At 42.7% G+C, this 14161-nt stretch overlaps 1 protein-coding gene across 8 annotated transcripts in view; it reads left to right on the forward strand.

Moving 5' to 3' along the window:
• The first annotated feature begins 5114 nt into the window (after positions 1-5114).
• PUM2 (pumilio RNA binding family member 2) overlaps positions 5115-14161 on the forward strand; it is a 78637-nt gene continuing 69590 nt past the window's right edge. For 4 of the 8 annotated variants that reach the window (XM_032104063.1, XM_032104069.1, XM_032104070.1 and 1 more), the window contains exon 1: positions 5462-5480. The gene's annotated coding sequence lies outside the window, so the exon portion shown is untranslated. Of the gene's footprint in view, positions 5221-5458; positions 5481-14161 lie in introns of those variants that run through there. The other 4 variants (XM_032104068.1, XM_032104067.1, XM_032104061.1 and 1 more) reach the window with 4 other exon arrangements.

Consider the following 14161-nt stretch of genomic DNA (forward strand, 5'->3'; position numbering starts at 1 on the left):
CAATGACCACATGTGTAACTGAATGGCAAGTCAGCATTTTAGAACAGTATATAGTAATGAGTCATTCAAAAAATGGGATTAGTGACAAAATTTACTATAATACAACTGTGAATTTTCTGTTGGTGCTAAACTGAAGTGTTCTCATGTGCACTAGCTCAGTATGTTTTGCCAGTTACTATCTAGTCCCTAAAAAACTCAGAATACATGGCCTTCCTTGAAGAAACTTACAGTTGCACATACAGGTAGGGGGAAATAAACATAAATAATACCACAAGTTTGAGAAATAGAGCAGACTGGCCTTTTCAGCATACTGTGAGCCTGGCTGTTGTCAAATGGGTTTATGGGAATAATACTAGGAGAAGGCCTTTTTGCACCAGTTTTTGTGTTAAATGGGAAATTTGAAGGATGATAACTAACTCAGAAGAGTTCTTCCCACACATGGGATAAAATGCTTAAAACACGTAGTTTTAAACATTAAAACTGGATGCAGTTGCATAACGTGGGTCAAATGTTTCCATATCAGAAGAGAGGGTGCAGACAGAAAGAGGATGTGAAGATTGATGGAATTCAGACAGGAATTCAGACAGTATCAGTACCACAAGAAGCAGTAGAGGCTGTGAAGATTGATGGAAATCAGACAGGAATTCAGACAACAGTACCAGTACCACAAGAAGCAGCAGAGGCTGAGTTAATGAACAGGTTAAGTGGTCAAATGCAATAGGACAGAAGATCAGCCCTGACTTAGCACATGAATGGCTGCAGCAGGGAAAGGCTGTGCTTGTGAAGCAATGGTGGGGTAAAAGGATGCATGAATGGGAAAATCCCGCTCTGCAAAGAGTCTTCGGCTGCTAAGCCTGTTTCTCTGAGGCTCTGGGAACAGATGACCCAATGGGGAGGCTTGGCTCACTGGGACAGAGTTCTTATCACAGTAAACCCTCCTCTGTATTATGGTCACTGTTGGTCTAAAACATGAAATACAAACAAATTCCTACAGCAATGCATCTAGCAGCATGTCTAGTGATTGTAGCATTTCAGACTCATTGATTTTTATTAATTAATTGTATGTCTGCTAACAAAATGGAATGCAGAACCCAATGCTTTGGGTGCCTAGATTTGGTATGCAGTGATGGTATGATGTGGGAAAGTTAACTTCAGAATGGGATCTGCTCCTGCAAATGCATGAAATGTGCATCCAGATCAGCATATTTTACCAAGATACAGCTCACAAGGGACATGCTAAGGATATAAACCAGCATTCCATGGCCCTACTCTGAAACATGGACAGATAGGTCCAATGGTTTCCGAGCGGCAGGGCTGTCCTTCAGTGAGGGTGTAGGTAGTTAACTGCAGCTGTTGTTTCAGAGAACTCAGAGGCTCACAGATCCATGACTGCCCCTCTTAAACTGTAGGATGACAGCTAGGCTGGGGATTAGACCGGGGATGGTTAGGCTTGGCGTTTGGACAAGAGGGTCATTAAATCCCTTCCAACCCAAACAACTCTATGCTTCTCTGACTGAAAGGCCAGCAAGGCCATTAAGCAGAAGATTTGAGACAAGGTATTGACTTCTTCCCTGCAGAACAGCCCAGCTGCAGCAGAGGGCAGCCGAAGTAGGCTGCTGATTTTGGGGACTCTCTCCAAGAAAGCCATGCCTGCAAATCTTGAGCAAAGGAATCAAATCTGGGTGCTCCCCAGTCCTGGGAGTGAAGGATGTTGCACACTTTCTTTTAAAAGGATGCAAGCTTTTGTAGGGACTTGCGTTTTTTTGTGGAGATGGTTTGAGAGTGTCTACCACATCTAGTTGTTTCATTTTCATGGAGGAATACCTTACTTTTAATCAATACAGGTTAATTATTTGCTACCCTGCTAGATCTAACAGGTTGTCAAAACTGCTGGGGGACGTGAAAGTCATGGCACAGCAGGATAAATTCTATTCATGTACAGGGGTTTAGGTCCTGAAGTTTGTGGCTTTAGAAAATGTAGGCCTCTTCATGATTAGGCAGCTGAGTGGGGGTGGTTAGGGCTGCAGCTTTCAGTTTCTGTGGGTGCTCCTCAGTTAAGTGCCTTACCCAAGGTCTCAGAGGAAGACTGTGGAGGAAGGCAAAGGCATCCAGGCTTTCCGTATCCTTGGCTACTTTCTTAAACTGTAGACTGTGTATTTGTTTAGTAGTTTTCATTGAGGATACTTATTCACAGAAAAAACAATGCATAACTGTGTTAAAGGAGTTAATCTGAAATGTCTGGAGTGTAAGCAGAGCCCAGCCAGCTGTTAACACATCCTTTAAAAGAGGAATAGCTAGGAAAAGCATTTTGTAATGGAGTGATATCAAGTAAAACGATCTAAAGTATTAAGAACTTTTAAAGTTTCCACTTGGAACAAAGGTAAGAGAGAAGGGCATTTAATATTTTAGCATGAGTCAAAAAATTTAGTGCCATTATTAAATTGTGAGGTGCGTGGTGGTGGAATCGTTTTGTTTTATTCTTTTTTTTTTGAAAAATACTTCAGAAAATAACCAAATAATCAGATCAAATCCCAAACTGATTGCACTTAAACATTTTTCTGTTTCATGATCAGGTTGGGTTTTTCGGTACTGAGAAGCACACTGATGTGGGAATCATTCAGATCATTCAATCATTATGCTTATCGAATGCATGTTGAGCTCTTTGTGAAGATTTGGTGCTTTATACAAACACTGATTAGAATTATTGAGGACAAACAGGGTCCCCAGAAGGGTCAGAGCTGGAGAGCTGGTGTAATGTAGACCAGCTGCTGTAAGTGTTCAGGATGCCAAGAGCATAACAGGGTTTCCTTCAGTCCCAGCTGGTCTGCATGAAGGGAAGAGCTGGCTTGGAGGCTGTGACTTAGAGGCCTCCCCTCCTCAGTAAACACAGGAATTGGTTTTTCAGCCCTGCAGCCTCCCTAGAGACAGCCCCAGGTGGCAGTGGGACAGGACACTGGGGATCACAGAGATTAGCCATGCGAGTGGCAGCAGGCTGCAGACATCTGGGTATTTAGCTGACTAGTATTAGGCGCAAGAAATCATTTTCATTTCTTGCAGGAATGTTTCTATCTTTATCAGGAGCTGGGAACTTTTATGTTCTTATCCATGTCTATAAATACTGAAAACAGTGAGGATTTTCTCCTTTGAGACATCTCTATTTTTAAGAACACAGTTGGTAGTCACAGACGTCTCATCCACACAACTGCTGCGCCAGCAGTAGCACCAGTACAGGTGCTATTCCTGCAGCCCAGCTCGCCTGGAGCCACTGCGACAGGCAGGGCCTGACTCCTCCCTGCCTACACAACAAGGGGTCGGCAGCAGCGACTGTGCAGTGCCCACAGGTTTTGTCTGAAGGTTTGATCTGTGGATGGCATCTGTCACTGTTTCCTGCAATGGAGCACTCTCTAACCAGGCTCTTGAAGAATGGGTAAAAAAGCAAAATAGGGGATTTTCTTGTGAAATGCGTATTTTAAAATGTCACTGACACGCAGAGATCCCTCTAATTTTTAGGGGCTGCTGAATATGCAGAATTGATGCTCATACTGAGTAACATTATCAAGACCCATCACTAGCAGTGTCTACCAGCACAGAACCATATTTACAGACAGCACTGCCCCGCCGTACCAGCAATCCCATCTTTAATTCTCTCATGGGAAAGGAATAATTGGCTCTTTGCCCAAAATCACCACACAGCAACTATCAGCACAGCAGTTAACTAATAAATTAGTAACTGCTGAGATGCGTTTTTGTTTAATGTAACACACACATGCAAACACACATCCCACAGGTGGTGCTGTGTGTGGGGACCTCTGGAGCCACCAGGGACCACTGGGGAACGCTCAAACAAGCCTCGCCTTCCCTTTGTCTCCCCAGCCTTCAGGTGGGCACTGCCTCCCATCACCACACCTGAAAGGCCTAAAATCACAGAATCACAGAATTGTTAGAGTTGGAAGGGACTTCTGCCGATCATCTAGTCCAGCCCCTGCCAAGGCAGGGTCACAGGAACGTATCCAGGTGGGTTTTGAATGTCTCCGGAGAGGAGGATTCTACGACCTCCCTGGGCAGCCTTTTCCAGTGTTCTGCCACCCTCAATGTAAAGTTCTTCCTCGTGCTGAGCTGGAGCTTCTTGTGTTTTAGTTCATGGCCACTGCTCCTGTCACTGGGCACCCCTTAAAAGTCTGGTACCATCCAGGTGCCAGGCACTTCAGGCTGGAGGAGACTGAGGGGACATCTCATTTCAGTCTTCAACATCCTCATGAGGGGAAGTGGAGGGGCAAGTCTCTTCTCTCTGGTGACCAGTGACAGGATCCAAGGGAATGGCTTGAAGCTGAGTTGGGGGATGTTTAGATTACACCTCAGGAAAAGGTTTTTTGCCCAGAGGTTGGTTGGGCACTGGAACAGGCTCCCCAGGGCAGTGGTCACAGCACCAAGCCTAAGAGAGTACAAGAAGCATTTGGACAATGTTTTAAGGCACATGGTGTGACTCTTGGGATGTCCTGTACAGCGCCAGGAGTTGGACTTGATGACTCTGATGGGTCCCTTCCGACTCAGCATATTCTATGATTCTGTGATCCTCTTGGCACCTGCCTTTGAGATTCTTATATGCATTAATGAGATCCCCTCTCTGTTTTCCCTTGACTGAACAGGCCCAGCTCCTGCAGTGTCCTCTCATACAGGTGATGCTCCCGACCCCACATCATCTTTGTGGCCTCTGCTGGACCCTCTCCAGTGTCTTTCTTGCACTGAGGAGCCCAGAACTGGACACAGCAAATGAAAGTGAGCACAAACACACACAGACAAACGCTAGCCCCGTCTCGCGGTGGGAAGGACATGCACACGGACGAGGACATCGCCTTCCAGCGGTGCCCGCGCTGAGGGGCGGCGGGCGGCGCATGCGCGGCGGAAGGGGCCGGGGGCCGCCGCCTCCTCCCTCCGCCTCCCCGCGGGCCGGGCCGGGGCGCGCAGGCGCGGCGGGGCCGGGGCGGGCAGGGGCGGCGGGGCCGAGCGGCGGCGGCGGCGGCCGGGGGGAGCGGCCGGGGAGGTTCAGCCGCGCTCTCGCTGTCCCTGTCCCTCCGCGCCATGTTGTTGTGAGCCCCGGGCGGGCGGGAGGGGAGGCAGGAAGGAGCGGCGCCCAGCGGGAGCGGCAGGAGGAGGAAGGGGCCGGCGGGCGAGCAGGCGTGTCCCAGCGGCCGCTCCGGCTCCATCGCCGCCAGCCAGCCCGTGAGTACCCCTGGGGGGCCGGCGCCGCACTGGGAAGGCCGCGGGCGGACGGAGCGGGCGGGCGGGCCCCCCTTCTTCCAGCCCCCTTTTGTCTGCGGGCTCGGCTGCGCGCCGAGGGAGGGGAGGGGGAGGGAGGGAGAGGGAGGAGGAGGAGAAGGAGGAGGAGGAGGGAGGGGGCCATGTTGTGGCAGGTCACCGGGCGGCGCGGGGCCTGCGCGGCGGCCTCGCCGCCTTTGTGTCCGCCCGGGAGCGGCGCCGAGGTGGGGACGGAGCGAGCGCCGTGAGGGGCGGCGGCGCCGGGGGAGCGAGGGAGGGAGGGAGGGGCGGCATTGTGCTCTCGGAGGGGCTCGGGGGGAGCCGCCCCCGGCCCGGCGGCGTGTGCGGGGCCGGGTTGGTGCCCGGGAGAGCGCCGGGGGCCCGGGGCAGACGGGGGCGGACGCAGCGCTGGGGCTACAATGGGCTCCGGCTCGCGGGGAGCGGAGACGGGGGCGGCGCTCGGACCCCACGGGCCATTGCGTGGCTGGGATCACACGGGCTTTGTTCGAACGTACGAAAAACTTGTGTTATTTTTTTTAGTGCTCTTAAAGATAATAACCGCTTCCTGAGAGTGCAGCGAGAAGGCCAAATGCCTTCGGTAGCTGGTAGCACACAATGAAGCGGTAGGGTTTGATTCTGCTTCAAACGTGCCTGTGCAGACCACAATAACAAAAAGTTGAGGAAAATGCCTCCTGTCCTGAGTGGGTCGTGCGTACAGCGAACAGTTTGGGGTTAATCTCCGTGGCAGTTATTGTGCAAAGATTTTTGGGTTTTGTTTTGGCATTGTTTTCTTTCGTGTATTTCCTAAGGTCAGACTCCTATTTCCTTGAGAAAAAATTAATATATTTGGGACGGTTTCTATTCTTCTGGTTTACAGTTTGTAGCAAGATGGCTTAATACCAAAATGTGCAGCGTGTTTGAGATGTGATAAAGAGGTTCTTACCACCTGATTTCGGGATGATTTTTTCTGAGCAATTAGAATCGGTAAAACTTCTTAAATCGCCTAATATTCACTTATACTCCACATGTTAGCAAAGTACTTTGAGGTTCATTTTACTTTCTCTTTGTTGCATCTCCACTGAGAGATCAGGCCTTCGTAGTTGCAGTAAGCTGATGGTGTTGCTCTTCAGGTATGTGGGATACGAATGCATTCGAAATATAATTACTATGCCACGTTACCATTTTTACATGTAAAGCATAGTTTTGCATAGCATTTTGTTACATTTAGTCACGTCTAGGTTTAAAACCAGATGTTAACAACAGTCGCAGTTTTGTTGGGAAGCTGAGGGAAATGTTGCCTACTTTGCTCAACAACTCTGTGTCAATGCGAATATAAATACTCTAGGGAAGTGGGAGAAGGAAACTCGAATAAAAAGGGAAATGCTAATTTAGTGGTGGTGTAGTTTGGGTTATATGTGTGGAAATGACAGCAAATCACCTGACAGTTTTCTGAAGTGTTCAAAGAGTTGAAAATTTGGAATTTGGCCCAGCAGAATGGTTAATAGGCAAACGCATGTGAGAAACTGCTTGATAATGCACATTCTGCAGTTTATTATGTGATTGCTGCACATAGGAAAGGCCATGTTATTTGAATAGTATTTTCTGTGCATTAGTAAGAATGGTTTGTTTGGGTTTTTTTTCCATGTAGTATCACTCTGTACTGAATCTTTTTCTTCTGTGTTAAGGGTGTTGGCACACTGCTGAGGCAATTGTAATTGTATCTGGTATCATAACTGAGCTAATAGTGCAAGCAGTTGGCTCTAAGAGCTGGGCTTGCCTGTCTTTTTATGAAAAGATGCCTCTTGTTATGACAGTATATATTAAGTGTTACACTGGATTGTGAAGTACACGGAAGGCTTTATGTAGCTGTTTTCCTTGGGTGTTTCTCTGCAATGTTCTTGGTGGGCCAGATGTTGCAGATGTGTAGGGCAAGTACATGAACAAAACATCAGCTTGCTGAATCCTGTGAACTAGATCTGATTTTTAAACAGCCCTTTCTAGTTCACTTTTAGGTATTGCCCCTCCCCTTGATTTAATATGTGAGTGTGCACTGAATAATCAACATGTGTAGAAGCATTCTCCTTGATAATTTCATCTTTTTCTTTGTACAGTGGTTTCCAAAACCCTAAAATTATTAGACCAAGTTTTTATACACAGAAGCAAGTAAGCCAGTAGAGGGTTTGAATTCCTGCTTGTATGTCTTCCTGCTTTTTTTTTGAATGTGGAATATATAAAAATTAACTGTATATTGTTCTAAAAAGAAACCTAAATTCTCCTGAATGTTAAATTCTGTGTTGAGAATTTCCTGTAAAACAAGCATTAATGCATTGTATTTTCTTTAAAGTTTGATAGAAACTCTACAGAGGAACCAACATAAGATAGTAGACATGATGTATAAATGCTTCATTGTGTCAAAAGTGTAGGTATGTAAGAGAGTTATCAATCTTCTTTCTCTTCAAATAATTCAGGTGCAGATGTTTGCCTCACTTAATTGGGATTTCCCCACCCATAACATAACTGTTGTCTTGCTTGTTCCTCATAATGCAACAATTCTAGTGTTGCCATAAAGCCAGTGCCCAGGCATTTGTCTTGGAAACAGGGCAAGAAATCTTTTGTTTGAAAGCTCCTATAACAAATAATACCAATTTTGTAGTGTTGTTAGTAATAAAGTTGGAGGCACTTCACAGTCATATAGTGGAAAAGCATTTTAAATTACATGAAAACCTGTAAAGGATTCGGTTCTAGCTGCTTCAGTGTCATTTCAAACAAGTTGTATAAAATTTATATCTTGCATGCGGAAACTTTAAAGCAAGATTTAGTTTGGATCTCACTCAGAATACCTGCTGTGGCTTTTAGAATAGTAGGCAAGAGCTGGTATGTGAAATGTTTAGCTTACAAATAAAGACTATTTATCTCTGAAGATTATATTTCATTATTGCTTGACAGATTTTTTTTTTCTAAACATGGTTATTTAAGAGCAGTTGTAGGTATGTGAGGAAATACATCTGAGGAGGTTATGACGACCATCTTAGGAGTTGAGAAGGAAATGCAGAACTTTGTAGCAAAAGTATCTCAGTAATAATCTACATTTGACTTCTTTGCCAGCTCTGCATATGCATCTATTTGCACTAAGCTAGAGTGGTGATATGATCCTCTGTCCTCTGCAGGCTGTGCTAAAAACACATCTACAGCCTTTCTAGGCAGGCTTATTTTTTGACAACAAATATTTATGTACATTGGTCTAAGTAATCTGGTGTATGGTTTCTAGTTATGATTACTTCAATTTTTCATACAATGCCAGGATAGGTTACCTCTTGCTTCATTAAGGTATTGGCAAAGGTCTCAGTTACAAGTAATATGTCTGGTTGTCTGTCTCTCCATATAATGCTTTCAGTATGTAAATCCTAGTGGAAATAAGTGGAGTTGTGTCAGACCTATGCTCATAACTTTGCTCTTAGATTTCATCCATGTTTTCTCAGGAAGAATTTTGTGTGATGGATTGATCTAGTCATATACATTTCGCATGACTGATATGAAGTTTCATGTAGAATTTGGTCATAAATCTCTTCAAAGAGGAAGTGAGTTTTTAAAAGCTGCATTAAGTTCCATAACTCTTCACGTGTGTGTATTGATTAAACACAAAGCTAGACTTGCTGGAAATGACTTTGTGTAGTTGACCTAAAAATAAGGCTTGACTCATATTTTTCAAGTATTTTCTGTTTATCTCCATTATGATATATCTTGCTTAAATTTAAGTTCTGACATGGTACAATGATGACTTAATAATGTAGTCTGAAGAAGTTGCAGAACTCATTTTACTACAGTATTTTGACAATAAGCAAATATCTACTGTAAAAGTACTGATAAGACCAAGTAGCTTTAGATCTTGCATTACTCACAAAACCAACATTGTTCAAGATTATAAAAAAATACTGCCACCATGTAACTGTCTATATATTGCATATTTCCTTAAAGATGTGACATTTGGTGATCTGTAAGACTCAGTGAATAAGGTAGAATTGTGTAGAGGGATTAAAGGACTGGCTTATTTTGTCTATATTTGAGATCTAACTTGTATTCTGATTAAATATCTATCCACATATGTTAGATTTTAATTGGACTTAATGCTTTCCTTTAGCATGAAAAATAAGACATTTCTTGGACTTGAAATTTTTTTCTAAGGTACTTGTTTTAGATTGTAGGTGGTGTTTTGGGTTTTATTTATGTCCATTCACATACTAAAAAGTTGATAATATATCAGTTATGGTGGATTAAGAATGTGTGGAGGTCATTAAGTGTGGGTGTTCATTTCAGGCAGGGACATTTTTTTTCCTGAGAGGATTTTGTCGATACCAGAGTGTTTTGCTGTTGTCATTTATAGTTGTTTTAAGCCAAGTCTTAAATGTTTCACAAGTGAGCTGACAAATTTAATTTTAATCTGAGTCTGAAATCTTTATTTTGTGAAGACCCCCAAATGTACTGTTGTTTGGGTTAGAGATGTTTAATATCAATTACTGTGTTAGAATGTTATGTGACTCAACACATTTGAAAGAACAACTGAGGCTGGGGTGTAAGAGTGAGATGTAGTTCAGATAGAGAAGTTAGTTTTCTGTGCTATTTTGTTACATTACTAATTATAGAATCAGACATTGCAGTAGAACAGAATTAGTGGTTTTACACATCATGCTGAGTAATAATGTAAAAGAAACTGCTGCCTTTGTGATCAAAAATTATATTTTGATTGTTTTAGCAAGGAAATACGTGGGCAAGCATTTATAATGTATGAAGCATTACCACTTTAATATATTGTTTTGTAAAACACTCTGTGGTACTTTTTTTCTTTTAGAGTCTTAGTTTAGCAGTGGTATTTAAGGTTTAAGTCAGTAAACATACTTACTGGTAAATATTGTTCTTGTATTGCTTAGACTTTTTTTTTTCCCCAATCCTAATTATAAGAGCTACTTATTTAAAGATATGTAGGAAAACCTTTTATGTTATCAAGAGTTTTTCTTTTTATGAGGAATTCCTCTTTCTATGAGGAATGAGCATTCCTTGTGTCCTCCTAGTCATGAATGAAGTGTCCTGGCAGAAGATCAGAGGAATGATGCATGTGAACCTTGGTCAGGAAGCCAGTGGGGTTGGAATAGGGGTTGCCCCAGCTGGAACAGTAGCTGCAGTAACCTCAGGGCCCAGTTCCGGTGGAAACACTCCTCACACCATCCTTGTAACTGTGGTGTCAGATGCTTCCAGTATCCAGGTACCCCTCAGTGGATGTTCTCCATGCCACAGTTGGAATTTCTTCCAGCAGCAGGCTGGAGGACAGCTGTGTGTCCAGCAAACACTGCTGGCCCACAGGAGTTGGCATTCATGTAGGTCATGCAGTAGGTCGTGGATTTGTTTTTCATTGGAACAGTTGCTGGTGTTGTGTGTCAAATCCACATCTTTAAGAACAGTATGTGTGAATTAAGCTGCTTTTTCAAGGCTGTAATAATCTAAACTCTAAAACTTGTGGTTAATTTTGTTAAAGCAGTTATAAGTGAAACTGCATAAAATAATTTTGAAATGTTCAGTTGAAACCATTTGTTTAACTTGCATGAGCATTTCGTATTTCTCTCAGTACCTGTTTTTTATCAGAATATGGTAAAATAATTAGTTTTGAATTTATGCAAAGCAGTTGGTTCAGTTTGAAAAGGTACGTACACACTCCGCATAGGTTTTATGAGAAGTAATATGTATTTAGTACTGAGTCTTAGTTGTTACACTTAGAGATAAAAATGTTTTATTCAGGTGAAATAGAAGTAGAATTAAGTGTAGATTAAAATGTAACTCTCCAGAAGAAAAAAAAAATGCCATTTTTAAGCCTTTTGCCCTCAAATATTTGATTGATACAGCTTCCTAAGTTTCTTTTAAAAACTTTGTTTGGATTTGAAGGTAGAAATTACTTTCTCCCCCAGGATTCTTGTAGTGTGCCGCAGTTTAAGTCCACAAGGAACTTTTTGCACCTTCCCAAGCCCAAGGACTTATGAATTGTATTCAAAAAAATGTAGTAAGTATAGGAGCAAATGTAAATAAACAAAATTTGCTGACCTTACAAGCAGGAATGCTTATTGTGGATTAATCTTTTTCTTCATGTGTTCTTTCACTCTTTAATTTCTTTTGTCATTTTGTTTCTGGCTTTAGCCTTTTACTATTTCCTTCCTCTTATACTGACATAGCAAAATAAAAAACCTTTTACCTGACATCCTGCTTCATGCTGTATCACATTCTTTATTACTTGTACAGAAACCATAAAGCAGTTTTGTAAATCTAAAATTCTACAATATTCTATTTGTCCATTTGGATACACTTGCTGAGAATGAAAATGATGAGTTTTTCCTTGCTAGTGGAAGCTGCACAGGTAATGGTGCTGATTTTCACTAGCATTTCTCAAGGCTGATATGTTGGGTAGGTAAAATTATTCACAGATCAGTAAATGCTGAATAACAGTTGCTTCTCCCTTCTGCCATCTGCTTTCCATCCCCAGTGATCAGAGCTGTGCCTTTATCAGCAGCTTTGTTTTGTTCAGTTAGGTCCATCCAAATACTTCTGGATTCCTCTTGCAGATGAATGTCATGAACCTCATATGTGTTTTCTGGTCACTTGAATGGGGAATGCAGAGGAACTACTCTTAAATTTTGAAGTGCTTCAGTGGTTCTGTGCAGAATGAAGGTTTGGTGAGGGGGAAACTACTCTTTGCTGTGCATTATCCATGTGGGAATAGTAGTTTCCAGCTTACTGTAATCATCATCCTTATTGTTGTGCCATTTTTTGACTCATTTGCTCTCATTCTTCCTTAGCAATATAAACTGGCAGAAATCAAGGACAGGTATGGGGACTTCTCCATTTCAGTTCTTTGATTTGAGTTCTGTGTACCGGTGTTGTTTGGGATTTAGTTAAGATAGAAGTTGCTGTTTTGTTGGGGGTGTATTGGATTTTGTTTGGGGATTTTTTGTTTGTTTTTTGAAGAACAGAAAACTGTAAGTTAGAAGTACTAAAGAAGTGTGTTTTCTAAAATCTGTATTTATGCGAACAGTGGAAGGAGTTTAACTGGGATTATGTTCTGTGTCTGCTACAGACTGTGTAGGTTAAAATATTAAAGGTAGAATTTTTTTATGCATTCAAAAAAAACCCCAAAAACTGAAAGAAAACTAGTAGAAGCAAATATAGTAGATAAACATCTTGTAATGTCTAATGTTCAAAGAATCACTGAATGGTCTGGGTTGGAAGTGACCTTAAAGATCATCCAGTTCCAAGCACCCCCGCCATGGGCAGGGACAGCTTCCCCTGGATCAGGTTGCTCAAAGCCCCGTCCAGCCTGGCCTTGAACACTTCTCAGGATAGGGTATCCACAGCTTCTCTGGGAAGCCTATGCCATGCCTCACCAACCTCACGGTAAAGAATTTCTTCCAAATACCTGCTGTAAACCTGCCCTCGGTCAGTTTAAAACCATTTACCCCATTTATCCTTGCCCAATCCCTCCATGCTTTGGTTCAGCTTTCCTGTAACCTCTCAGTACTGGAAGGTTCACTAAGGTCTTCTGGGAGCCTTCTCTTCTCCAGGCTGAACAACCCCAGCTCTCCAGCAAAACCCCAAGAACTTCTCCCCAGCACTGTGCTTGATCCAGTCTTCTAGGAATAGCCTTCTGTCAAGTAAGTCGCATGAACCTGAGGCCTTAACTTGTGGATTAAAGTAAATACAGAATGTGGAAGAACCTTGTACCCACTTTCATACCAGGATGATACTTTTTGACTGATACTGGGTGATACATAGAAGCAAATTGAAAGAGTGGTTGTTGCGAGCAGTAAGGCGAACAGATCAGCTTGGCTGGAGTCACTGATGGATTGTGAAGAATCTTCAAATTAGTTAAAGTGCTAAAGAAGCTCAGTAAGAGAATAAGAAGTTGATAAATGTACTTCATTAATTGCAAGAAATGATTTCTGGGAAGACTAGGGAAACATTATCTTGGTCTTCTGAAAGCCATCTGAAATATCTTCAAAAGAAGTGAATACAAGGCAAGACAATATCTTTTTGTAAAGATAATTATTTGATTAGTGGGATATTTAATTTTTACTGTGTTTGAAAGACTGAGTAATTGCTTGTCAGTGTCCCTTGTAAGGGGTTATTGAGGAGTGAACTATGTGAATTATCACTGAAGTGTCAATAGTTGGAAGGCAGTTTGTGCCATTAACAAGATACTTGAACTTTTGGTCAGTGATCAAGTGATCACGTAGTTGGATTAGAAGATTCCTTCCAGCTGAAATATTCTGTGTTGATGCACAGTAGCATTAGAGGCCTTTGATAGCACAGGGAAAGATCAAGTGGGTTATCGTGGAGATCCATGGCAGTGTTGAGGTTTAATGCATGCTGATTTGGAAATTTTCAAGATTAATGGAAGAACTCCAGGTGGCACACACATTTAAGAGAAGAGCGGGAAACTCAAAACACACCTCTGTCGAATGGGATTCAAGACTTGGTTGAAATGGAAAATTCCTTTTGCTAAGTGTACACATTGATGTCCACATTAACCAACCACTGACTCGGAACTAACATCATTGTCTTAGAAAATATTTCGGTGTAAGAGGCACAGAAACATGCATATTGTAAACATTTTCAGTCTGTTGCGTTCTTTCATGGCTGCTTCAGCTGTAGCAACAAAAATTGAAGTGGTGGACAAGAGTTACTAATGGCCAACCCTTCAGAGACTTGAACTACTTTGCAGGCAGAGAGGGACGCTCTATGCAATAATTGGCAGCATAGAAGAGGGCAGAGGCTAGAGCAGCATGCATTTGCATAAGAGGTGATAGCCAAAAATTTTTGGACACTCGGCTCAATGGACACATGCACAACCCCTCAGTGCAAGATGTCA

The sequence above is a fragment of the Corvus moneduloides genome, chromosome 3, assembly GCF_009650955.1.
Source record: "Corvus moneduloides isolate bCorMon1 chromosome 3, bCorMon1.pri, whole genome shotgun sequence".
Taxonomy (NCBI): domain Eukaryota; kingdom Metazoa; phylum Chordata; class Aves; order Passeriformes; family Corvidae; genus Corvus; species Corvus moneduloides.